The 26984-nt window shown below is 42.0% G+C and overlaps 1 protein-coding gene and 1 pseudogene across 1 annotated transcript in view; both read right to left on the reverse strand.

Annotated features, from left to right (window-relative positions):
• Window positions 1–26984, reverse strand: part of LOC129780437 (toll-like receptor 3) — an 841421-nt gene that overhangs the window by 399052 nt on the left and 415385 nt on the right. The window lies entirely within an intron of this gene.
• LOC129773290 (cytochrome c oxidase subunit 2-like) overlaps window positions 1–26984 on the reverse strand; it is a 193058-nt pseudogene that overhangs the window by 907 nt on the left and 165167 nt on the right.

Here is a 26984-nt window from a genome sequence, read left to right on the forward strand (position 1 = left end):
AGAACTTTTCGATCGATCTTTCAGTTTTTCTACTAATTCGTGCATGACTTCCAAATTGAAAGTGGCTTCAAAGTACAACGCATTGCAAGTCGGATGGAAAGAAGTAATTTTCCAGAAGCGCGAGCTGTGTTCATTGTTATAGTTACCACCGACACAATCGATTTCGGATTTTTTGTTTTTGTTGCGAAATATGCTGAATAAAGGGTGTGTCACATCAAATTGCATCACGGAAAAAACGCTGTAGAAATTTAATTTTTAGGAATTATATCTTCAGCTTTCGCTTATAATCAGATAAGAGTGTATAGATCACGTTGGCCATGCTTCACTGTCAATTTTTCGTAAATTTGGAAAAATGTCGTCGAACGAAAAAGAGCGTCGTGAATTAATCCTGTGCACTCATTTCGAGAATCCGGAGTTGTCACATCGGGACATCGGTAAGATGCTGGGAATCGTCCAATCCACGGTCAGCAGAGTACTAAAACGATACTTCGAGAACCTAACCATCGACCGGAAGGTGAAGAACGGCAAAAATGGATGCTCCGTCAGTGAAAAAGATCACAAGCGCGTAGTTAAGCAGTTTAGACGTGATCCGAGAAGTTCGGTCCGGGATGTCGCCAATAAGCTTTTTTTTTTTATATCTGTATTATAGTGACTTTCAACACTTTTGGCTGGTTCGTCACTTTTTACTTCCAATTTTGGAAGAATGTTGGGAGTGAGAATTGAACTCGTGATCTTCAGCGTGAGAGGTATGGATGTTACCACTACGCCAGATCGGCTCCCGCCAATAAGCTGAATTTGTCAAGTGCATTCGTCCAGCGCACCAAGCAGCGGGAGGGCCTGCGTACATACAAGGTTCAGAAGGCTCCTAACCGCGACGAAAGGCAAAACATGGTGGGGAAGACGCGAGCCCGGAAGTTGTACACCGAAATGCTGACGAAGCCATATTGCCTGGTAATGGACGATGAAACCTACGTCAAAGCGGACTTTCGTCAGCTGCCGGGCCTGTTGTTCTTCTCCACAGAGGACAAATTCAGCGTTCCGGAGGAGATTCGCAAGCAGAAACTATCCAAGTTTGCCAAAAAGTACATGGTGTGGCAAGCGATCTGCTCTTGCGGAAAGCGGAGCGCCCCCTTCGTGATGACCGGCACGGTAAACGGGCAGGTTTACCTTAAGGAGTGCCTACAGAAGCGCTTACTAACACTATTGACGCGCCGGAGCTTCGCCCAATAGAGAAATATTAGGCGATTATGAAGCAGGCCCTCCGGAAGAACCCAAAAGTTGTCAAATCGGAGGCGGACTTCAAGAGAAAATGGATTTCTGTTCAAAAAAAAACTACAACCTGACGTTGTACAGAACCTTATGGACGGGGTAAAGAGGAAGGTGCGAGCATACGGGCTTGGGCTCGAAGTATGAATAAATAGAAAATGCCAAAAGTTGTTTAATAGTTTTTATATGACTGTCTAAAATTTTCAAAAGGATCGGTCTACTGGGTCTACTTTCTACAGCGTTTTTTCCGTGATGCAATTTGATGTGACACACCCTTTAGTATAATTGGTGAATTATTTGTTTGAGCAAAATTACATCTCCAACACTCCTGAAACCGGTTGGAGATGTAATTTTGCTAATAAGTACAGAAAAATTATTCGGACAATCGAACGGTTATTTAAATTGACAGTCCTTGGTGTAATCCTACGTCTCTTCCGGTATGTCCGATTATGTTGTGATTTGTTCGGCACAGGAATCTCAATTAAGAAATCATTAAAAATGCCACAAGTAATAATACATGAAGACGGCGAAGTTCTTTGAGGAGTGTTAGTACAATCTAAGAAGAACTCTGCATCAACCAAACATGAATAATGAAGATGGGTGATCTCAGTGAGTTTCACAGAATAGCTATTTCTACTCAAGCTCAAAATACTCGCCATATACCCCGAAATATTTTTTTTCTCGTTTCTATACATCGCTCTCTTCATTATTTCATCGCCATCGTGTTGAATGGATTCAGTCATTTATCATGTTTTCTGTAGTCGTTTGAAAAAGTGTACACACTCAAAGGGCTACACTAAAATCATATTCTTCGTACCCAATCCAATCCTATTTTGTCCGCACTTGCCACTTTCACTTGGACCGCAAGCAAATGTCCTGAATTCATCAAAATTTAATGACTGTAGACCCGAACTGATCAGCATTTCGAAGCATCTGCCACTTCGTTACCAACTGAGCCACTCACAATTATCATCGTTCACTCCAAAACCGAATCATATTCGAATATTTCATTTTATCACTTCAACCGCGCGCTCGTTCTCCAGCCTCCCGGTCGAAGTGTCCTGGCGAACGATGTGAGGTTATCGAATGAAAGCTGAGTCGATAAGTTTTGTTGTTTTTTTTTTCGTTCACTCGGTCCAGCTGTACATCCCATTGTTGACGACAGAATCAGGGGTAATATAACCACCACCAGCAGCAGCAACTGGACCAGATACACACAAGTTGCAGGACAATAAATCTAACAAAGAATTATGGCAACATTGAATGTCTGATTGAAAGGGGAAACGGAAGCCAAAAGAATTCGGTAGAACTACCGTCGGTCGCATAAAGAGGATGTCCGTATGCGGTAGGGGGAAGGTGCTCGGTACTTATTCCGTTGGGCATGAGGATCCGGAATATGGCAGAATAACTGCTCGTATCATAAGCGAACGGCAAGTAGGGGAAACAAAAAATACAGGAATGGGGGAATAATGAAGAGTAGTGTTTGTTGATTGAATTTATGCTCCTGTCGTTCGGTGGCAGGGGAATAGATTTTATTGTTTCGGAAATGTGTAGAGAACAACTTTTGATTATTGCATTGATGGCAATCGGGTTCATTTTTTATTCATATAACGTCTTCAGCAGCAGTAGAAGAACCCAACAAGTGTGTTCGGTGGGCTGGAATATTTGTCGCAAATGATGTCACTGAAATTTCGAAGTAATCAGCAAGAGAGATTCGAGAACATCAAAACCCCGTTCGGAATTTCTTGAATTTCGATCAGAACGAGAATGCCGCATCACGTAGCAGATGGAAACAGAACACATTGCGTTATGCTTGCAGCAAAAACAACACTTCTGTCCCAAGCCGTGATACGCAATAGCATAAATTATGCTACGGTATCGAATTGGATGATGCGCGTGTGTGTTTGCTTTATTTTGGCTTTCCGTCCCGCTCATCCGAGCTGTCTCACTTGACGTGCCTAACGAGCTCTGAACGCTCCTGAAATCACCCTCTTACGTTTGCAAAATTGACTTCACCGATTCCCAGTGCCTCTGCGGCACGTTGCGGCGAAACAATGAATTGAAAACAAGACCAGGATAACACAAAAAAAAAAGCGAATAGAACTCGATTTCAATTCGTTCCTCTTTCTCCCTCCCCACAGGGACACCCCCATTCTTCGTTCTTTGTCCTGCTCACGAATCGAGATTTGTCCTTTTAATGCTTTATTTGTTTTCGAAGCGTTGTGACGCGCACCAGGCGGTGACAAAGGCTTTCAGGTGAGTCAATATATATTGTGGACAACGGGTTTCGGGGGGAACGTGAAGCGGATTATGATTCGGAAATTATGGATTTAAGCAAAAATTTATGAGCCCTGAAAGGAGGCACCCCGGAGATTTGATAAATCGTGCTGATTGCGCAAATTCATTTCCGCCGTTGTAGTTTACCTAACCAGCAGCAGTCTAGGAACACCCGCTGGTATTGGCTACCGTTCGTAACCTCAAACCGGCTCGTGTGCGTGTGTGTGTGTGTGTGTGATTTAGGACGGACAATAAATCGCATCGCTGCGATTAAGAATGAGTTATTGCTGAACGACTGTGTCTATTGAACCCGTTTGTTGCCTCAAAAGATAAATTTGAAGATTATTGTTAAAGAAACGCACCATGATGTTGTTAGCAATTTTGTAATAAACCTAACATCCATTAATTTGACACATTAGCTCGTTTTTCTCTTACAGCGCAGCGCCGATAGTATCGGAAGGATGTAAACAGGAAATGAAGAAGGCACTTCTCTAATTGCTGTTTATTGTCATCGCCAGGATACTTCACTTCTTGCTCGTTACGAGTAGGTTCTGATTCTTTTGTCGTCGTTCCGTGCTTCATAGTGTAGTGGAGGAAAAAACCATCCATTGAAGCGTTCAGAAAGGAGCATTTCCACTTGCATAGGATGCAATGATGGAAAAATCATATTGGGACAAAGGAACTGTTTCTGTTGTTTGAGGTAAATGCGACGCTAAACAGAGATATCTATTGTGTTTGAGGTATTTATTTTCGAAACCGTCTGGTCGTGATGACAAGTATAACTTACTGCAATTGTGGCATTCTGTACATACCTGGTAAAGATAAACAACCAACCCTCTTTCTTTTTTCGAAGTATTTCATATTAAACAATAACCAATAAAACAACAAATTTAACAATTAGGTAGTCAATATGCAAGGAGTATGGAGTGGTTTGGACAAATGGAGTAAAATGGAACTGCGTCAAAAGCCAAAATTTATTAAATCATGCGTGTTGTGAACAGCAAACCTTTGTAAAAATTTCCTTCATGCTGAAGTTTAAGTTTAAGTCAATGGAAACTTAAACTGGTACAACTTAAAGTGTTGCGAGCGCCCTTGTCAGGGAGCGCACCTCTAAAATAAATGATGGCAAATACAATTACTCGGAGTAAGAGAGATCAATCAAAAGATGAGGATTCGTTTCGTTCCAAAGTTTTGTTAGGAGTGAACGCATGGGTTTGTTGTCAATAATTTATACAGAATATAATTTTCATTTGTATTTGTATTTATTTCTTAATTCAACTGACAATTGTTGTCTCAATGAATAGAAAAATTAAGCTAATCTGTGTTGGCCAGCGGTACGAAATAGGTCGAGAAGCCGTTGTCGTTGTTGTTGGCAGAAATATTAAAATCGAAGAGATTGAAATTGTCGTTGAAATGCAGACAGATCAAACGGATGGGCTCATGCAACTAATAATTTCTGCTTCGTGGTTCCAACAGCAGAAAATCACGTTGGCGTAATGGTCTTTCAGGCACGTATATGTTTAGTTGAGCCAGCAGTAGTAGGCAGTCAATGTCTCCTGCAAATATTTTCCCAGCAAATACAGCTTGAGCGATCATGCGTCTAACTTCAAGAGGCTGAATAATCAACAGACGACAACGCTCCTTATAGGATGGCAGGTTCCGCGGATCGCGCCACCGAAGAAATCGGAGGGCGTATCTGACGAACTTCTCCTTAATAGCTTCAATACGGGCGATCCATCTGGCGTGATGGGGGCACCATACTACTAACTTTGATTCCAATATTGATCGGACAAGTGAACAGTACAGGGATCTGAGTGGGTCACGACATTCGTCGGCAATTTCGAATATAAAGCCCAATTGGCGTATGGCTCTGGCAACAATATTGTGATAGTGATTCCGAAAAGAAAGTCCGCAAATCCAGGATAACTCCGAGATCCTTGGGGTGTTGTACTCGGTCAAGATGGCAACCAGCCAGAATGTAGTCATGGATGATCGGTTGATTTTTGCGGTGATAGGAGATCACGTTACATTTTTCGACACTGAGACTCAGCATGCTTCTGGAACACCAATCTGCAAAGGTACAACCATAGTTTGCAGATCCTGCCAGTCCGAATGGCATTTTATTAATTTGAAGATTTTTCATCGTCACCAAAAACAAAACGGCATTCCGGAGGTAACAGCAACGAAACATCATTTAAAAATAATGAAAATAATAGCAGCCCGAGGTTACTGCCTTGCGGGACTCCAGAATTGTTGGAAAAAGTCTCCGATTCTGAGAGGCCAATCTTGACCCGAACTGAGCGATCTAATAAGTAAGATCTGAACCAATTAACACTCCTTCATGAAACACCGGGTTTATCCAGTTTAGCGAGGAGAATTTCGTGGTTCACTGAATCGAAAGCAGCTTTCAAATCCATGTATGCAGCATCAACTTGCCATCCTGAATCCATACTTCGCAAACAAAACGATGTGAACTGCACCAAGTTCGTGGATACTTTGGGTAACGGGTGTTAAATAAAAAATGAGAATTTTTTCAATACCTTTCAGTAACTCAAATGAAGAGCGTAAAATTTTCTTTCTCCAAGAATATTGCTCTTTGGGCTCCCTATAAACAGTAGGCGTGTTTGGTTTTGCTAGTTTGAATTTAGTCAAAGCAAAGATGGCGTCGAAACAACACGTGCTCCGCGAACGCATTGTACGGTTCTACGAAACGCATTTCCAGCAAAGAAAAAAGTTCACGGTGGCACATTTTAAGGAAGAAAATGTACCTGTCAGTACGGTATATCGTATCCTGGGTTCCCTGAACGTAGAGCGGAAGGTCGGAAGTGGTCGTCCGATGACGATAATGACGAAGCAGAGGAAGACATCGTTAAAGAAGCTGTTTGACAACAAGGACGCAACCAGCCTGCGTGACGCCGGTCGGAAATATGGCTCCTCTTACGTATTGATCCATCGGACCCTCAAGATGGAAGGAATCGTCTGCAGGAAGAAGACGAGGTCGCCGGAGTACACGGAGGAGCAGATTGAAACGGTTAAATCACAGTATCGGTGGATGACCAAAAAATACCGCGGGACGTCTTTCGTTCTGGACGATGAAAGCTATTTTCCGCTGTCCAAAACGCATATTCCAGGAAATGATAATTACTACTCCAGCGAAAAGTCATCCACACCGCCTGAAGTAAAATACAAGTTCAAGCACAAGTTTGAAAAAAAGGTTATGTTGTACATCGCCATTTCCGGCCGGGGCATTTGAAAGCCTTGGTTTAAGCTGAGCGGTCTGGCAATCAACCAACAAATCTATCGAGTAGATTGCCTCGATAAAATCCTGCTGCCGTTCCTGAACGAGCATCACGCGGATGGGAAGTACGTCTTCTGGCCGGACAAGGCGTCTTCCAATTACGCCAAGAAGACGCTGGCGTATCTTGAGGAGAAAAAGATACCGTTCGTGCCGAAAGATCGTAACCCAACAAACTTGCCCCAGTGCCGCCCAATATAGAATTTCTTTGGCTCACTCAGTGCCCTAGTGTATAAAAACAATTGGAGGGCCAAGGACACGAAGCAACTGACTACAAGAATCCGGAATTGTATCCAGAAAATGAACGTAAGTGCCGTACAACGTTCTTGTGAGAGCATCGGGACAAAGTTGCGTCGAACAGCAGACCACGGCCCTTACTCAAACATTCACTGACATTTTTTTGAAGAAAATACATTATGTTATTAATAAAAAATACTGAAATCGATGAGAAAAATTTTTTTTTTTTTATATATGTGATTGGAAAAATTCTAATTTTTTATTTAACACCGTTAGAAACCGTGCAGCTGTGTGTCGATATAGTATTTTCAACAAGCAAACAAAGATCCATTTACTATTATCTCGAACAGTTTAGAACAAGCGCACAAGCACGTGATGTCGCGGTAATTACCAACATCGCGAATGTCGCCTTTTTTGTGCACCGGAAACATATAAGAAAATTTCCAACGGGTGGGAAATTCGCTTTGCTGAGCCGAGAGATTGAGGAATCGTTCAAAACTCGTTTAAACTGACGTGCAAACAAATTGAATTTTCAGGATCATTATAAGCCGTGCTATTTCCATGAAACATAGAACAAGGAAGTCCAGCATCTTTTCGTTTGGTATTCACAAATGACAAGAACCCACGAGGGTTGGTGCGTAGATTTGCTTCCGTTCATTTTACGTACCAATTATAGAGAAAACAATTACATTGACGGTAACAACGATTGGTCAAATTGAATTGTCGTTTGAGGTAAGATAACCGGCAGTTACTGTAACTTCGCAGAGTGGTTGATCGTTTTCGCTTCAGCTCGCGTAAGCGACGGTTGGACCAAGGAGGGTTACGCGGTGGTCGTCGAGTAGGAACAACACGAAAGATTGCATCCACTACTGCTCTGCCGTGATCTCGCAAAGTGACGCAAGCGCCAAAATTGACATTTTATTTTTTATGTTATAAATCGATAAAGAATACCAAATCCTTTCAAACGACTGCGAAGTTTTATAGAAATGTGGAAAAATGACCCCGTAAAAGCTTTAAAACGGAATGGCGTAAGCGCCATTTCCACTGTGATGTGGCGCAAGCGCCAGTTCCCTTATAATATGACGTAATTTGGAATCTGATGCGATATGATTTTTAATCCGTCCTGATGGCATAGAATGAACGAGAAGGGACAACAAATTTCAAATAACAACATCAGTCAAGGGACAAAGCATCTTAACGATGTTCACTTACCTCACTTGCTCAATGTCTTTTTCGGATGAATTGAAGCTGAGAGTTGATCGAAGGGTAATGTCTAAAATCTCCATCGAAACGCATCTTATAACAAAACTCAGGACATCCTCGCGTAAACTGTATTTGCTTTATATCGGATAATTTCGGACGGAATTATCTTATTCAACACGGATGTTTTCAATTGCATTTTAGATTGGAATAGAAGATGCTATCCATAGTTGTTACAATCGGGCTCTCAACTAGGTTGGCCCGCATGTTGTAGAAAATATTTGGAAACAGATTCTCCCATACTTTGATGGATGAACGCCAATCGGTTGTGGGAACAGCGATTAAAATTTGCTGTTTTCACAACAAACTGGCGTTGGTAACATAGCTTAAATAAAACTGCATTTTTTCGAAAATCGAGCCGATGGCAATGTTTTTCCATCAGGCGTGTGCTGATTATACATGCAATTTTGCGAAAAGTCTCGTACTGAAAATTTCTCCCTCTGGCGCTTGCGTCACTTCGCGAGATTACGGCAGTGCGGTACAGAAGTACTCCACTGCGACATTGACACTATCGGTAGATTTAATGAAATTCCAGTGAATATTGGCGAATCCACCACTCAATAAAGCGTAGTCTACCCGGCGAAAATTCAGAGACGATTGTTCAGATGGTGCAACATAAACGATCGGAGTATGCAAGCTAATTGACGTGACGAGAGCAGGGTGATCAGCATCAAGATCAATTAGGGGATCAGCCGCCAAAGCAATCGAAGAAATGGGTAATGCAGGATCATTCACCAGGACAAGGTCCAGTAATCGACCATTACTATTCAGATGTGTGTTCACTTGAGAAAAACCGTGTAGGTTGAATTCGTCTAGGAGAGCATATGCGATGTCATTGGATCGATGACTGGTGTACCACTTCCGGGGAAACACCACTGCAAACCTGCTTTATTATAGTCACCGAACAAAAGAGCAGGAGAGTGATTCTTCAAACGAGCTGAAACTGAACCAATGGATTCCACGTGCTCGTCAATTGCCGTGCTATCGTTTTTCCTGTTAGGCGGAAGATAAATAACGTCGATACTGATAGTGGTGTGATGAACTTCCACCAGAACCCATAGTTGCTCAAGTAGGAGAGAAATAGGGGCAGGATCAAGATAACTGGTTAGACGCCTCGTGACAGTACTCCTCCACCACGAGATTTATAACTGTTCAGATGACTTCTATCGGTTCGGTATTCGGCGTACGGAAGTCCAAAAAGCTGCGTTGAGAATATACGATCATCCAGCCATGTTCCAGTCAGGACAATCAAGTCAAACTCCTCTTCGGAAACAGACAAGAAGAACGCATCTATGTTGGTCCTCAATCCACGCACATTTTGATAATAAATCCGGAGGTTCGAGGAACAACGATCGCAGAAACTGGAAATCGAAGGGATTTCAGGTGCCGAAAGTTCGGAATTATCAGTATACTCGTCTGAGCTTAAAGGCCGGAAGCCCCCTGAACCAACACCGACTGCAGGACCGGGACAATAATGATGGCGGATGTTGATATGGGGCACGACTGGGTCGGGTGGCAAGGGAACTTCCTCAATACCTGTTACTGGTTGTCCCGGATCCAATGTAGAGGCATCGAACAAAAAAAGAGGATGAGCAACAAGACGGTGAAGCATCGTCAAGTACCGGAAGTTCGATATCATAACTATAGTTGCCTGCTGTTAGGAAGTCCCTTTGTAGGAAGCCCCTTTTACCAACACCAATTGTAGGACCGGGACGACGATAAACATATAAAAGTTTATAATACAGTAATATTTCAATCCTAATTTATCGATCGTTGATACAGTGACTAGAGAAGAACTAGCTTCAAGATGGTTTTATTTAATGAATTTATTATTTGTTAGCTTATAGGTTAAATGACTAGTTGTCTCCACATTGTATGACTCAACTATTTCGTTGCAATATACGTTAAATTTCTATACAACTAAGGGAAATTTAGAATGTATCTAATTTTTAACAATTCTCTGAAATAGTATATCGCTCAAATTCATTGGAGAATTTGTTTAGTTGAACTTCGGGCTAGACGAGAAGAAGCTTACAAAACGTAAGTTAATATGGGATTCTGTACAGTAAAATTGTAGAACTAAAATTAAAAATATTACAGGAAATTTTAACGTCAAATACAAACTTCATTGAAAGTTTAGGAACCGAGTCAACATCTTAAAATTTCGTTTTGCCCGGACCAAGTGCATCTCCCGAAATGCAGCGAACGCAGATTTCCGTAGATGACAGCATAGTTCAAAGCTGCCCGCTCTGTGTATTGCCAGACATCAGCCAAATGGTTAGCTGCAATAAGTGTCGACGAAAGTTTCATTTTTCATGTGTTGGTGTGACCAAAGCGATTGCCAACAACGATTGGAGCTGTTAGGATTACCAGTGCCTGCTCCAGTGCACAATGGTCCAGGAGGTGCATTTAAGTGGAAATTAGCATTTAGAGCTCGACAGTTATTCTCTAGAGAAAAACTGTCCTCGACAAAGTTGTTACATATAATAGAGCGCTCATTTTCATGTTATCAAAAATAGGGTGACCAAAATTGTCGTTGAAATAAGAAATAGACAATGTTGACAATGTTGCAGTCCCAGTTATTTGAGACATCTTTGTAGAACAAAGTTTTTTTCTATCTCTTGAAATAATCGATACTGCGCCTTTTTTCTAAGTTGTGTTCGGGTCACCATGAAAAAAACTAGCAAGCAGCAAGCAGCTGTCACACAGCCGTCAGAGAATTTACCGAACGTCAACGGCACAGTCAGTAATACTATCTGTAGTCTCAAGTTCACAGACGACAAATATGTCATCGTTTTTCTATGGAGTGGGATTCAGTTCTATATTCCGCCATGCCGATCCACGCCGTCGATAAGTACGGAATGTCTGAGACCTGCTCACTCTGTACCACAATTTTTTTATTTATAATGATACTACATCCCATTGAGAGATTAGATCTTCTTCACAATTTTTCGCCAATAGTCCCGATCCATGGCTGCAGTTCTCCAACTCCCGGCTGCACCGATTCTTGCCAAGTCCTGCTCCACCTGGTCCAACCTCCTCGCTCGCTGGGCTCCTCTCCTTCTTGTTCCTACCGGATTCGATGCGAACACCATCTTTGCAGGGCTGCTGTCCGGCAATCTTGCAACATGCCCTGCCCATCACACTCGTTCAGCCTTGGTGACTTTCTGGATGCTGGGTTCACCGTAGAATTGCAACAGTTCATGGTTCATTCTCCTTCTCCATACTCCGTTTTCCTGTACACCACCGTATATTGTTCTGAGCACTCGGCGTTTGAATACACCAAGCGCTTGTGAGTCCTCTTCAAGCATCGTCCATGCTTCGTGCCCATCGGGAACAACCGGTCGAATTAGGGATTTGTACATGGTACACTTCGTGCGGGGTCGGAGTTTGTTGGACCTCAAGGATTTGCGGAGCCCATAGTAGGCACGACTTCCATTGACTAAGCGTCCTCGAATTTCACGGCTGTTGTTGTCAGTTGTTATCAACGAGCCAAGGTAGGCAAATTCCTATACCACCTTGAGCTCGTCGCCGTCGATCACAACACTACTACCAAGAAGAACTCTGTCGCGATCAGTCCCTCCAGCTAGCATGTATTTAGACTTAGACGCATTGATCCCAAGCCCAATCAGCCCTGCTTCGTGTTTCAGTCGGGTATACAAGTCGGCTACCGTCGCATGTGTTCTTCCGATTATGTCCACGTCGTCGGCGAAGCAGATAAACTGACTAGACTTGTTGAAAATCGTGCCCCGCATGTTGAAGCCCGCTCTCCGCATAACACCTTCCAGCGCCACGTTGAAGAGCAGACAGGAGATTCCATCGCCTTGTCGAAGTCCCCTGTGAGTCTCAAATGATTCCGACAGCTCACCTGAGATCCGCACACTGCACCGCACACCGTTCATCGTTGCCTGAATCAGTCTTGTCAGCTTTCGGGGAAAGCCGTGTTCGTCCATGATCCTCCATAGCTGTCGTCGGTCGATTGTATCATATGCGGCCTTGAAGTCGACGAAGATGTGGTGTGTAGGGACCTGATACTCACGGCACTTTTGGAGGATCTGCCGCAGTGTAAAAATCTGGTCCGTCGTCGAGCAACCGGGCATGAATCCGGCCTGATAACTTCCCACAAATCTACTTACTATTGGCGATAGGCGGCGGAAGAGGATCTGAGACGAAATTTTTTTTTATTTTTTATTAATTCGTTTATTTTTACAGGCTCAGTTACTTAAGTTTAAAGGAGCCGAATTCTTAAATATAATTTTAAAACTATATATATATATATATATATATATATATATATATATATATATATATATATATATATATATATATATATATATATATATATATATAAACAATTTTCTTACATCTATGGTTAGTAAGGTGGAAAATCGATTACTCGCGGTGTACTCGAGTTTAGGAAGGTGACATATTTTTAGGAGAAGGATGGGATATAAGGAAATTGTAACAATGTTGATGAACACTCATTTCATAAATCTATTCGTATATCTATAGTGTATTTACATTTCAACTTATTCTACTATTTATAGCAAGGGAACGAATTATCCGCAAAGGAAGGAAAGGAGGGTATAAGGATGTAGGGACAATCACACACGAAGATCTATAGCTTTAAGGAAAACATATATATGGGACATGTAATCAAGGTCTAACCGAGCCAACACATCTCTCACCGGCACATTGGGCTGTCTTCCTCGGGCCCGAAGGGAGTTTTCTAAATTCGATCTGGCGACCAGATACACCTCGCACGACCAAACAATGTGCTCGATGTCGTGATAACCTTGGCCACAAACGCAGAGATTGCTGCTGGCAAGATTGAAACGAAAGAGTAGTGCATCTAACGAACAGTGATTGGACATGAGTCGGGAGAAGGTGCGAATAAAGTCCCGACTCAAGTCTAGACTTTTGAACCACGGTTTGAGGCTAACCTTAGGGATAATCGAGTGAAACCACCGGCCCAATTCATCTTCATTCCACTTGCGTTGCCAGTTAGCGATGGCATTTTTGCGGACTAAAGAATAAAATTCATTGAAGGCGATTTGACGCTGATAAATATCGCCTTCAATTGCACCTACCTTTGCTAATGAGTCAGCCCTCTCATTACCCGGAATGGAGCAATGTGAAGGGACCCAGATAAAGGTAATGACATAACAGCGTCTGGATAAAGCACTCAAAATTTCTCGTATTCTCTCAAGGAAGTACGGCGAGTGCTTTTCCGGCCTCGAACGGATAGCTTCGACAGAGCTAAGACTATCCGTTACAATGTAATAGTGTTCAACAGGTCGTGAGGCGACGCTGTCCAGCGCCCAATGAATTGCTGCCAATTCAGCAATATACACTGAGCAAGGATTCTGAAGACTGTGTGAGGTGCTAAAAAATTCGTTGAACACTCCAAATCCTGTGGACTCGTTTATAGTGGACCCATCAGTAAAGTACATATTATCACAATTGATACCCCCATACTTTTCATCGAAGATCGTTGGAGCGATCCTCGAGCGTTGGTAATCTGAATATCCATGGATATCTTGCTTCATGGACAGATCAAAATGCACAGAGGAATTGATGTAGTCAGGGAAACAAACACGGTTGGGAATATACGAAGAAGGATCAACCTGCATGGAGATGAATTCATGATATGAACTCATGAATCCGGAGTGAAAATTTAGCTCGGTCAGCTGCTCAAAATTTCCGATCACCAATGTGTTCATAACCTTACACCGGATGAAGAACCGAAGAGATAATAAATTGAAGCGATCTTTTAGTGGGAGTACGCCTGCCAAAACCTCGAGACTCATGGTATGCGTTGAGGGCATACATCCCAACGCGATACGGAGACAAAGATACTGAATTCGCTCGAGTTTAATGAGGTGTATTTTGGCAGCTGATTGAAAACAGAAACTGCCATACTCCATCACTGAGAGAATAGTTGTTCGATACAACATAATAAGATCTTCGGGATGGGCTCCCCACCAGGTGCCGGTAATTGTACGGAGAAAGTTTATTCTTTGTTGGCATTTTTTACTCAGATACCTAATATGGGCCTCCCAAGTACATTTGGAGTCGAACCAGACCCCAAGATACTTGAATGACATAGCATGAGTGATCGGTTTACCCAAAAGTTGAAGCTTTGGTTTTGCTGGTCTATGCTTCCTAGAAAAAACCACCATCTCTGTTTTCTCCGTGGAGAATTCGATCCCTAGCCCAATGGCCCAGGTTGAAAAATTGTTCAAAGTATCTTGTAAGGGTTCTTGTAGGTCGGATTCTGTTGATCCTACGACAGACACCACTCCATCATCTGCAAGTTGTCTTAGGCTGCAATTTTGTGTAAGGCAATTGTCGATGTCGCTTACATAGAAGTTGTACAAAAGGGGGCTTAAACATGAGCCCTGGGGGAGGCCCATGTAAGAGACCCGACTTACTGCCGAATCTCCGTGAGAAAAGTTCAAATGTTTCTCACAAAGCAAGTTATATAACATATTATTCAATAGAGGCGGCAGACCCCGAGAGTGTAATTTGTCTGACAAAACCTCTATTGAAACAGAATCAAAGGCCCCCTTTATGTCCAAGAATACTGAAGCCATTTGTTTTTTTCCGGCGTAAGCCATTTGAATTTCTGAAGAAAGCAACGCAAGACAATCATTCGTCCCCTTGCCCCTGCGGAACCCATATTGTGTATCTGAGAGTATGCCATTCGTTTCAACCCATCGATCAAGGCGAAACAAGATCATTTTCTCCAACAATTTCCGTATACAAGACAGCATTGCTATTGGGCGGTACGAATTGAAGTCGGACGCGGGTTTTCCGGGTTTTTGAATAGCTATAACTCGTACTTGTCTCCAATCATCTGGAACAATATTATTCTCCAGAAACCGATTGAATAAATTCAACAAGCGATGTTTCGCCACATCAGGGAGATTTTTCAGCAAGTTGAACTTAATTCTATCCGATCCCGGAGCAGAATTGTTACATGAAAGCAGAGCAAGAGAGAATTCTACCATCGAAAACTCGGAATCAAGATCGCACCTACCTTGTGGTATATCTCGAACAATTTTCTGCACAGGAGCGGAATCAGGACAAACCTTCCGTGCAAAATTAAAAATCCATCGATGTGAATATTCTTCGCTTTCATTCGTTGAAGAGCGATTTCTCATGTTTCGAGCCACTTTCCATAATTTTTTCATTGACCAATAAGCACGTTTTTTCCCTTTGATTAAGTTTTTAAATTGATCTTCAAGGGCTAAATACGTTTGAAAATTTTCAGGGGTTCCACGTTTCCGAAAAGCTTTAAATGCATTCGATTTTTCTACATAAAGCTTGGAACATTGGCTATCCCACCATAGATTGGGAGGCCTTCGGGAAATGGTGAATTCTGGGATGGGTTTCGTTTGAGCGCGAACCGCGCTGTCATAGATCAAACGAGAAAGGAAGTTATACTCCTCCAATGGAGGTAAACCATCTCTTGATGGCTAGAGCAATCGCGTCCGCATATCTTTTCCAGTCAATGTGTCTTGTGAGGTCATATGCCATGTTTATAGATTCAGAACAAGTCGACCCAATGGTGATGGAAATTTTGATTGGCAAGTGATCACTACCGTTGGGGTCCTGGATTACATTCCACTTGCAATCTAACGATAGTGAATTCGAGCAAAGCGAGAGGTCAAGAGCACTTGGGTTAGCAGGAGGTTTAGGTACACGTGTTGTTTCCCCAGTGTTCAAAAGTGTCATATTGAAGCTGTTACAAAGATCATATATCAACAGTGAACGAATGTCGTCGTACTGTTCCCCCCAGGCAGTTCCGTGAGAGTTGAAGTCTCCCAAAATCAATCGTGGCTCAGGAAGGAGTGAGCACATGTCATCAAGTTGTTTGCGGCTAACCGCAGCTCTCGGAGGCCAATACAAGCAGAGGAATACAATTCAGAGGTCTTTGCCTCTGATGTTTGCATGACAAGCAACAGCTTCGATCCCTCCAATAGGTGGAAGGTCAATTCTAAAAAATGGGTGGCACTTATTGATCCCCAAAAGCACCCCTCCGTATCTATCATCACGGTCCAAGCGTATAATATTAAAATCGTGGAAAGAGATATCATCTCGCGAAGAAAGCCAAGTTTCGGACAGAGCAAAAACATCACAATTGAAGTTATGAATTAAAAATTTGAATGTATCCAATTTAGGGATAAGACTACGACAATTCCACTGTAAAACAGTGATATCTCCGACCTCTCTATTTGAATTAGACATCAAGAGAGATAATCATTGCAAGGAGGGGCCATGTTTGCATCAATTGTTGCAAAATTGTCTTTAATACTGGAAGCATTGAGATGACAATGGTTCTGATGGAGCCGGAAACATTAAAACACTTGAAGATTTGATCCAAAAGGTCAGACAACTTTATAAATCCCGATTGGGAAGTTGAACTGGACGGAAAAATAGGGACAGTTGGGGTTTTTGATGTCCCCTCGAGTGCTGGGCCATTCGAAGGTGAATTATTCCCACGGAAACCAGGAGGAACCTGATTTTGCTTGTCCGCTGCACTCGATTTTTTAGGCATGCTAACAGAGGATATAACCGTGGGGACTTGTTCTTGAACTTTGGGAGTGGTCACATTTTTGCGCCGGGGATTCCCTTTGAAAATAAACGGTGTGCCCCCGCTAGCTGTGTCCGCTTCCATTTCATCAACTGGCAACGTGGAAAAGGTATTGTGTGTTGAGATTGGTTGTTGTTGTTGTTGGGTCAGTGGCGAAGCGCCCTTCAAAATTTCCGCAAATGTGCGCTTCGAGCGTTCCTTTAAAGAGCGCTTCTGTTTCTCCCAGCGACTCTTGTAATTTTCACAAACTGAGAGCTCGTGTGGGGATCCCCCGCAATATGGACATTTATGCTCAGTCGCACTGCAGGATTTCCCCTCATGTTGCTCTCCGCAAGTGGCACAGCGCTCCTTGTTGGCACAATAATCCGAAGTGTGACCAACTGACTTGCATTTGTTGCAAGTCATGGGCTTTGGCACGAAGAGTCGCACAGGTAGTCTCAATTTGTCCACCATAACGTAGTCAGGGAGGGCGGCACCAGCAAAGGTGACTCGAAACGAGTCGGACGGCGTAAATTTAGTTTGGTCCCCATCATGGGAAAGTTTCCCGAGTTGGCGACAGTCCAAGATTTTCACTTCCATTGAGGGGAGCTTCTTGAACTTGCCTTTTCCTTCTGCTTTTATTTGTTCGCTCGTCAGACCCATTTCAGTTATCACCCCCTCAATTTCTACGTTATGGGAGGGTATAAATGTTCGATATTCGAGAGTGAAATGTTGATCAGCAACAATCTCGTTTGCGTGTTTCCGGTCATTCACGACAACTCGCAATTTGTTCGGTCTAACCCTGCGAATTTCAGATACAGAAGTGTATCTGGCCAGATCTTTCATGATCTGAATCACGTTAAGGTTTTTTCCTTTCGGTTTTGGCCGGAGGAAAACAACCCACGGGCCAGTTCCAGGTGCATCTTCTGGATAAACTCTGACACGTGGAGCGGAGACAACAGAGGGGGAAGACGAGGACGAGGACGAGGACGAGAATGAGGATGAGGACGAGGACGAGGATTGGGTTGGATCGGAAGAATCAGAAGGGGGAAGCGAAATCGATGATGGGAGAGGGGGAGTGGAAGTAACAGTGGGTTGAGAAGGGAGGCTTGCAATTTCCTTAGAGGGGGGCTTGGTAGGATGAGCGGATTCGTCCCCAGAAGAATTATCTTCCTTATGAGGGACTCGTTTATGTTTCTTCCCAGATCTTGTATGAGATTCATTATCGGAGATCTCCATCTCTGGAGATCCTCCACTATACTCCATTTTACAAAGATTTCTGTCTTATTTTGAATTTATTATTGATTTTAACAATAATCTCAAAAAAAATAGCAAAAAAAAATATGATAATAATTGATAATAATATTAAACAATGAACAAATGAATTGAATAATAATATTAATAATAAATATGTGTACCTTAATATAAAAGATGTTCCAATAATGCGCTCTACTGCCCTAATCAGGGAGAGACAGAGGCTACGCGCTACGGAGACAACACAATAGCGCAAGAATAGCTTACGGAGCCACGTGGTGATGAATCCCGTTTGCGACAGTCAAGCGATGTCGATCCCGTTATGCCGAATCAGTTCAACAGCCGCAATCCGGCTCGCTGCAAGAGCGCTGGTTCCTTTGTTCCTTCGTTCCACTTAACAAAAGGTCAGGTCGAAAGCGGACAGCAATGACCTTCACTCGTACACGATTCACTCGTACCAATAGCACAATAGCAAAAGTGGCAACGCACAATACCGACACTGAACTTCACTCGTCAAGAGTTGGATAGCGAATGAGAGACAAAATTTTGTAGGCACCATTCAGGATTGTGATGGCACGATAGTTCCCACAATCCAACTTGTCGCCTTTTTTATAGATGGGGCAGATTACTCTGTACCACAAACGGTGCCAATTATGACAACCGCACCGTCTGCATCATCATCACAACACAATTGATTCTGGAATTAATTGGAAAATACGCCTAAAAAAACAGGTCACCTAGATTCTACATAAGCATCGTGATAGAGTGCGGCACTAATTTCCATCGTAAGCACTGATTACCGTTATATGCTCTGAGGGAGCATGAAGAATAATGGAAATGGTCACCCTAATGAAAAAATAAAAAATACGGGTCTAATATTCTGCGATAAAGAACAAAACTACTTTTCACGGAAATCTTAGAGGCACTATATCGGTTTGGCATAGAATGGCTGTATAGGGGGGGTCATTCTACGAAATTCTGACGAAATCATTAAGAGAGTTCATTCCCGCAGTACTCGAAATTTTTATTGCAATATATATATATTATGTTGAATAACAGTTTAATTTGAGAAATAAAATGGATATGTTAATTCGATTTTACTCGTCACTCGTATTCCCTCACAACGCCACAATACATCTTCTAATCTACAATTCGGTTATTAGCTTACAAGATGAGTCAATGCTTATTGAGAATGAGACTTTATTTGTCGACAATTGGCAGAATCAATAGTGGGATGATCTTGGAAGATGGTTATACACTATTCTTTTTAAAATTTCGACAGCAGTCTTAAAAGATTGTTTATAGAGATTTTTATAGAGAATTTATTACCTAGTATAGTCATAAATTCTGGTACAAGGAATGTTGGCCATCAAATCAACTTTTTCATAAAATTTCTTTCAAAGTTTCATTCAGCTACTCAACAGCTACAAATTACATAAATAAGTTATTCGAAATAACCTACGTTTGCCTTCCAGCATAGGTGGAGACGATCTGATCATTTATCGATTGCAGCACGCACTACTTCCATAGGAAAGTTGTTCACTGCACGGGAGAGGACTTACTTGAGCGACTCAATATACGAGGGACGAGTAGAAAAAACCATAGCCTCTAACCAGCATACTACACGAAATTGCGGATGATTCCTAGTGGTTGCAAAGTGCGATAAATATCACCATTATCCATGCCACAACCCAACTATCATAATACGATTTTCGTCGTGTCCTCACATGATTGTAAACAACGGATACTATAAATTTAGGGGGCAATAATTAACTGACAGTAAAGCGGCCCATACATCTACAATATTATTGCACAACATAGGTGGTTGTGAAATAATATTGAGGATGTGTTTCGGATATTGAAATGTTGTACAATATATTGTATGATATCAAAAAAATTAGATATTTATTGTGCAACGCTTACAATATTGCAAGATCTATGTGTGACGTTGTGCAATATGGTGTCAGTTAACGTCAAAGCTCATGTTTACATTAACATCGTCTCGGGTGTAAAATGAGTGTTATCCTAATAAATTTCACAGACTGTTTTTCGAGGACGCGTGTGTCGCGATGGCCATCAAAAACGCCAACGGGAATTTCATTTTCGAGTTTATTGAGACTAATCGTTCACTTTCGGTACACCCATACCTCGCTTTACGGCCTAGATACCTTCCTGCGCCGCTAAGAAAAAAGCCGTATAACGAATCAATTATTCCAATACAAATTCATACAAACTCTTTCGGATCGGTTCCAAGCTTGTCCAACGAAAAGCCGTATAAAGAGCGGCCGTATAGCGAGGTATGGGTGTATTACGGGATATCAAGTGCCAGGTTCCAACAAGTACTAGCGATGAAATATTTAACGTCATTACCCAGCCTTGCACAATATTCAGAGCCGACTTCAATATCATCTCCAAATGATTCAATTTCCAACAACAAGGTTGCCAACTATAATTTTCAAAAATCAGCAAAAATGAAAATAAAAATCAGGACAGCTCATATTGGGTTGTCCGGAAAGTTGATGACGATTTTTGAGAAAACTAAAGCATCATTTTTACAGACAGATAAATACACAATTTTGTTCCACAATCATTTACCATCTTTCATGTAACTTAAAAATTCTCATAATCATAATCCAGAATTCCTTCCCAATCCTAAAAGTCACAGGGTATGACTTTCTTCGGGTAAAGATCGGCTTTGGGGTTAGTCAATTATTTCGCTTACCCAAAATTTTCAGCCGCTCAACACTGTTGTAAATGTTTCATTTTCATCACCAGTCACGATTTGCTTCAAAACAGCATTTTCATTGCGTTTTTGAAGAGTGTCGTAGACCGCGATGCAATCTATTCCAAGTTTCTCGGTCAAATTCTGTGGAATGCATTGTAACTTTTTTTTCCCCCCTGTTGGGCGTGAACCACTGCGTCCATTATTTTGAACTATTGTGGTATACCCCTTTTTTATACTTCACTTCAAGCTTATCTACTACTTATTGATGAAGGAGTAGACTGAAAGCTATAGCGTGATAAGTGCCAATCAGGAATAATCTGTTTGATAAAATTTATAATCCTGATCGGCGACGCAGACCAAATTTCCTTGGGCTCCAGAATAGCTTTATCAAGGTGTTGAAGTCTGCGTCTAGTTAGAGCTCCGCAGTTACAGAGCAAATGTTCCGAGGTTTCGCTTTCGGCATTACAAAAGCGACAAATATCATTTTTTCAGCTCGCTTTTCAACACACAGTCGGAGAGTCCACAGAATGGTTTGAGCCGTTCCTGGCAAGTTCATCTGCTCGCTCGTTGCCCTCTATACCATAATGGCCAGGAATCCAGTACAATTGTACCGAACTTATCTGACTTAATTGCCGTAAAAGAGAAATGCATTCCCAGACAATTTTTGAAGAGCACTTGAAGGCATTTAGAGCTTTAAGTGCCGCTTGACTGCCAGAGAATATGCAGATGTTAGCATTTAGACATTAGCTGCTCTGCCTGAAAAACTGTTGGCCAGTTTCACATAGCCACAGAGATTTTTGTTCTGGGACCATACACTCCAGCACCTGTTCTGATTCCCATTTCCGACCCATCAGTGTAGAACATGATTGAACCATTACGAACGCTAGTTGTTGGAGTTTGTTTAGCTTTTTTGTAGCTACAGTCTCCTTAGAACCATTTTTGGTGTAAGGCCCCATGGTCTTCCTATCATTGTAGAGCATGCCCATAGAGCTGATTCGGCCTTGCTGATTATTGAATCTAAGTGTGCGTTCCAGTTTAATTTAGCATCTAAGATTACACCTAGATATTTCACTGAAGCGCTGCTTTTTATTTCCTCTCCCCCAAGATGCAGAGACTGCAGATGTAGTTTTTTGTTTTTGGTGAACGGAATAATTGTTGTTTTTGAGGGATTTATGCTCAGACCTTCTGTGATACACCAATATTGTGTAAAGTATAAGGCCATCGGCATTCTGCTCGATAACACGTCGTCAAACTTGCCTCGTACCATTATGACAAGATCATCGACAAAGCCCACAACTTCGAATCCTTTTATCTCTAAACTTATCAGAAGGTCGTCAACTACAAGTGACCGAAGAAGGGGTGATAAAACCCCTCCTTGTGGACAACGTTTCGTTGCAATCACATATGTTGACGACCCGCCCAGCTCCGAGGTGATTCGTCTATGTGTGAGTCAAGACGGGTCTATGGTACTAGGTGAGGCCGTTTCGTCACTAAGTTGGTAAGGGGAGCGGTGTATGAAAACAGTACGGAAGAAAGCAGAAGGGGAATTATTTGCTTGTAGCGTGAAAGAGACAGACTGATCACGAGCGAGCTTCGGCACTAGCGTATTGTGTTTTGTTTACAAACAAAACACAGTAGACTTCCAAGATGGCTGAAGAGTGGTTTTAGCAAGTTGGCCCACCTTAGGATATACTTCTAGGCGCCTTGGTGTGAGCATGCCCTGGATCCATTTGACTATGCAGTTATCGAAGCGTCTTTTTCTCATCGCTTGTGCCATTGATAGATAAGAAGCATTATCAAAGGCACCTTCGATGTCAAGAAACTCGCATAGAGCGGTTTCTTTTGTCAAGAAAGATTTTTCAATTTTTGTTACAAGCGTGTGTAGCGCTGTTATTGTGGATTTGCCTGATTGGTAAGCAAACTGGTATTTAAAGGGCGAACACGAAATTATTGCGACACATTCAACAGGGCATAACTTTTTTACCATTGGGTAAAAATCAACCAAATTTTGCACACTTTCTCATTGATGTGTATTGTCTGCATGCTGTGAAACTCGAAGTCGAGTTTTTCGATTCAACGAAAATGAAGCTGAACCAACGCGTGTCGAGAGAACAAATTCTTTCCAAACACCTGGAATTTCCTGACCTGTCACACCGGCAGTTGGGAAAAATGTTGAACATTCCCCATTCAACCGTCTCCAGAGTGTGGAAGCGGTTCCAGGAGCGGTTGACGTTGGACCACGGCAAAGGAGCTGGAAGAAAACCGGGACCGAAGAACAAAAAGACGGAGGGAAAGATGAAGCGGATGATTAAAGCAAATCCCAACGTCTCAAGCCGTGATTTGGCTAAAAAGATCGGCATGTCGCAGAGCTACGTCCAGAATGCAAAGAAGAGAGCTGGACTACATACATACAAGGTACAGAACTTCCCAAACCGCAATGAGCGGCAACAATCGACGGCTAAAACTCGGGCACGGAAGCTCAACGAGAAGATGCTGACAAAATATGGCTGCTGTGTGATGGACGACGAAACGTATATAAAAGCCGATTTTAAGCAAATTCCGGGGTTGGAGTTTTTCACCGGCAAGAGCAAGTTCGATGTGGACGACAAATTTAAGAAGAAGAAAATGTCGAAGTTCGCCTCCAAATATCTCGTTTGGCAGGCCATCTACTCTTGCGGACTGAGGAGTGAGCCTTTCGTGACAAAGGACACAGTAAATGGCGAGATCTACAAATCTGAGTGCCTCGAGAAGCGCCTTTTGCCGTTCTTGCAGCAGCACGACGAAGCTCCGCTATTTTGATCAGATTTGGCATCATGCCACTATTCCAAAAGTGTCCTGGAGTGGTATGAGGCCAATTCTGTCCATTTTGTTCCAAAGGATATAAAACCGCCAAACTGTCCGGAGCTGCGCCCGGTGGAGCTGTACTGGGCAATAATGAAGCGGGAACTTCGGAAGAGCAAGAAGACAGTCAAAGACGAGAAGGACATGACACTGATGACAGATGACGGATGACGGATGACACTGTAAAGACTTTGATGGAGGGCATCAAGCGAAAATGCGTTCAATTTTACACTCAAGGCTCCATCGATTAACTTTTCTTTTGATTTTTGAAGTAAATATATGTGCTACCTCCCCGTGGTGCCGGCTGGAGTAGAGTAACAATAGTGAAGATCGGGTAACTAACCTCGGTGGGGTCTTGGTCGTATGCTGACAGGGAAGGGGGCCTATCCGAGCATCTGTTCACCATGGAGGTGCGGCTCAAATTAGCGTCTGATCCCCATGTTAGGGCGGCTGATCACTGTCTTCGTGCCAACGGGGACTCTAAAAAGAGCTGTGCACGACGGTCGTCCGGCGAGACAGGGGTTGGTGCAGGCCCTGCAAGCCATCCGTAAAAATAAAACGCACAGGAAAATTCACAAAGAAATTCGAGACAGGACAATCGGACTAGACCCACGCAAAGAACACGGACTAGAGATTGGAAACTCGGAACATGGAACTGCAAGTCTCTCAATTTTCTTGGACGATGCTTGAAGAGGACTCACAAGCGCTCGGAGTTTTAGAACGCCGAGTGCTCAGAACAATATACGGTGGTGTACAGAAAAACGGAGTATGTAGAAGGAGAATGAACCACGAACTGGCGCAACTCTACGGCGAACCCAGCATCCAGAATGTCGCCAAGGCTGGACGAGTGCGATGGGCAGGGCATGTTGCAAGATTGCCGGACAGCAGCCCTGCAAAGATGGTGTTCGCATCTAATCCGGTAGGAACAAGGAGAGGAGCCCAGCGAGCGAGGTGGTTGGACCAGGTGGAGCAGGACTTGGCAAGAATCGGTGCAGCCGGGAATTGGAGAACTGCAGCCATGGACCGGGTTTATTGGAGAAGAGTAGTGAATCAGATCTAATCTCAATGGGATGTAGAGTCATAGTAAATAAATAAATAAATAAACAAAAAAAATAAAGATCCCTGTCAAAGTTTTCCTGGTTGGAAATGAGAACCGTTATTATAGCTGTCCGGTCCGCACATGTTAATGCTTACATTAAATTAAAGTCTCCTGATACTAAGCTGTAGTAAACTTTTTTTATCAATATGGAAATTCGGTATTTTACTGATTTTACTGATCGTTGTAAATCGACTGAATAAGCTTGTCCAGAGTGAAAATCTCGAATTATTTCCACTACGCACAAATATTCCGATTCAACAGAGCTAGATAATTTTATAAAACCAGAATATTCGATGAATTTAAGAAATAATAGCGAGATAAATTTCAAAGAATAACATTAACTTGTATAATATACATGTACGAGTAGCCGCAAAGTTTTTTTTTTATCCCATTTGTTTATTTTAGGCTCATCAGCATTCTAGCCGTAACAGAGCCGAATTTCAATAGTGTAAATGTCCAAATGTTTATCATATCTATAATTAGCACATTGCACAGTTGCCATTTTTCGGCGTAAGAGTATTCCCTTCTATACCATTTTGCATATGGTACATTTACACAGTAGCCATTTAGGCGTAAGAGTATTCCTTTTGGTCTTCCATTATCCAGTTAAACCACCGGACAGTGAAGACAGTTGATTGATCATTGTTGTGTTATTAATAGAACAGCAGTCCGATGTGTCTTGCAGAGCAGAGCAGTTGTATGGATGAATCGATCTTATTTCGACCGTGGATCTATCTCCATCGCTGATGATTGATGCGTGGATATAGCTATTCTGTAACAACACAAAGATGGTCAATGAGGGTCCTGGGTTTTGAACTCACGATCGATCGCTTACTAAGCGAACGCGCAACCAATGTGGCTACGGAGACCTCCTAGCCGCAAAGTTATTGACGATGGAATATGTATGTGTAATATTACTCCAGAGAAACTTCTTGAATTCATAGTCAATATAATAGGATTCTCTATAACATTTGCTCATCAGATTCACAGTAATTTTTAAATTTCAAGGGTGAAAATATAGAAAATACATCTCTAACCGTATCAAATAATATCAAAATAATATCAACAAAGCAATTTTGAATATTGATTTCTCTGCAATTCAATGTAGTGATGCTTTTAGGATTTTTGGGAAAAATATATAAACGATTAAAAGATCCTTGCATAATTCTCTAAATGGGAATAATTTCAATTATATGGCCTGCATAAAAAATACGAAAACCCAAACATGTCCTGAGAGGATAGAATTTTCAAGCGGCGTGGAAGATGACGAGAGATTGTAGAATAAAATAGAATATGTGTGAGTCTATAAATAAGATGCTCCGAACAACTGCTGATGCTATTTCTTCCCGATTTCTTCCTGATTTTTAGTTTCATTCTTCCTGATTTTCTAAAATAAAAGTTGGCAACCCTGATCCCGAGTATTATTCTTGATCAACGTTTCGATTTGGTATTTATCTGAGACGGCTTCCCAAACAAGTTTATATAAATTATTCAATATTATTATTTATAAATGTTTCATACACCGTTTTGATGTGTTTAGATGTTATTTGCTGCGAAATATAATATAATAATGTTTAGTGGCTAACATTCTTTCGTTGTTTCCGTTTGTAGTCTATCCTTTAATCTTCGTTTAAAGATTGAATTGAGAGAAAAGTCGTTCAACCGATGTTGAGGAATGTGGAAGTTCAACCGATGTTGAGGAATGTGGTTGATAACCATGGTATAAACTCCCCCAGAAGTGGAAAGGCAGTGTGTCCCCGGATCATTTGATCGCTAATATTTTTTCCAATAACATGCAGCACTACAGCCAATTACAGAAAAATCTCTATTCAGAATTTATCTGCATTCATAGCTCATATTTTGAACTGAATATTTACTAACCTCAAAAGCAATAAATATCAGCAGAGGAAGAATTGAAGATTGTTTTCAAATATTATGTTAGTTGGTTCGATTATATAAATCTTTTTATATTAACTTACAAAACATTTTTTTTCTTGGGTAATTTTACACTATGACTTTATGAACTTTATGAACGGCTACTCCTATATATACATCATCATCACTAAGATAATGTTGTGCCTCAAACATAATCTTGTTATAATTCCTTAAATTTGTCAGATATTATGGTTTCATGAAATTATCCAGTACCGCT

Source organism: Toxorhynchites rutilus, chromosome 3 (genome assembly GCF_029784135.1).
Source record: "Toxorhynchites rutilus septentrionalis strain SRP chromosome 3, ASM2978413v1, whole genome shotgun sequence".
Taxonomy (NCBI): domain Eukaryota; kingdom Metazoa; phylum Arthropoda; class Insecta; order Diptera; family Culicidae; genus Toxorhynchites; species Toxorhynchites rutilus.